This window comes from Echinococcus granulosus, assembly GCF_000524195.1.
Source record: "Echinococcus granulosus chromosome Unknown EG_S00448, whole genome shotgun sequence".
NCBI classification, from domain to species: Eukaryota; Metazoa; Platyhelminthes; class Cestoda; order Cyclophyllidea; family Taeniidae; genus Echinococcus; species Echinococcus granulosus.
Genome location: NW_020170827.1, coordinates 1 through 1,034, shown reverse-complemented (window position 1 = coordinate 1,034; position 1,034 = coordinate 1).

Below are 1,034 nucleotides of genomic sequence, written 5' to 3'. Positions count from 1 at the left end.
TTTAAAAGCGCTAAATCATAAAAATTTACCATAAGCAATTAATTAATTAAATTAATTAATTAAATTATTAAATTTAAAGCTCACGAATGGGGTAAAGCACTAGCATGCTAGAAATTCGCCACTTGTAGAAGCAAATCCTTCATCTTCCTTCCTTTAAGCGTCCCTACAAAGGCCTTATGCATAATTATTTAGGAAGAAAATGAATGTGACCTATTCCAGTGAGGATATATGGTTAAGGGCTTGGTACTCATGGGCTTGATTGCCCTCCAAATCAGCATGTGTCATCCGCTTTCTTTTGCCTCCTTTTTAGGCGAAAAGTTGGGCTAAGACATGATGTGATCTATTTTCAGCTGCATTCTGCATTTTTACTTTTGGTGTCGCAAACATGTGACCTGTCCATTTGCGTATTTTCTCTAATTCCGTGCGTCACATAAGTGTGACACCATTCTATAACAGAAGCAAAAGTGGAAAACTGTGCGAATTAGAACTTTTTTGAGGTGTAATAATCGTCTCCTGTTTCTGTTACCTCATTGCAAGCAGAATAATAGCAAAATTCGTTTAATACTTAGGATCACAGAAGACGGACCAAGAATTAGGACACAGTGGGATAAAAGTAGGCGACAGGACTCATTAAAGTGACCCCCTTCACCTCCTCTGTGCAAATATTAACAAAGAAATTGTATAGAAAGATTTCCTTTAAGGGTTAAAGGCATTTGCAAAAGGTTTGCTGGATAAAGATTGGTTGGCTGTGTTATGTGAGAGACATCTGAGCTTCTGCACAATAAGTCACAGTGACAAAGTCACCAAAGAGAAAAGAATGTTTAAAAGGGATTCCCTATTTGATGCCTTGTTCACATCTCAGGTGGCTGCTCAAGTGACTTCAAATGGACAAAGTTCAGAAGGCACAGACTCTTCACCCAGCCACTGAGAAGGCCTACTATGCAGCTTTCATAGGTGCATCGGGGTGTCTCGAAGAAGCTCTTTGCAAAATCCACCTAATCGGTGCTTCTAAAAGTCGTGGTATATCAAGAAAT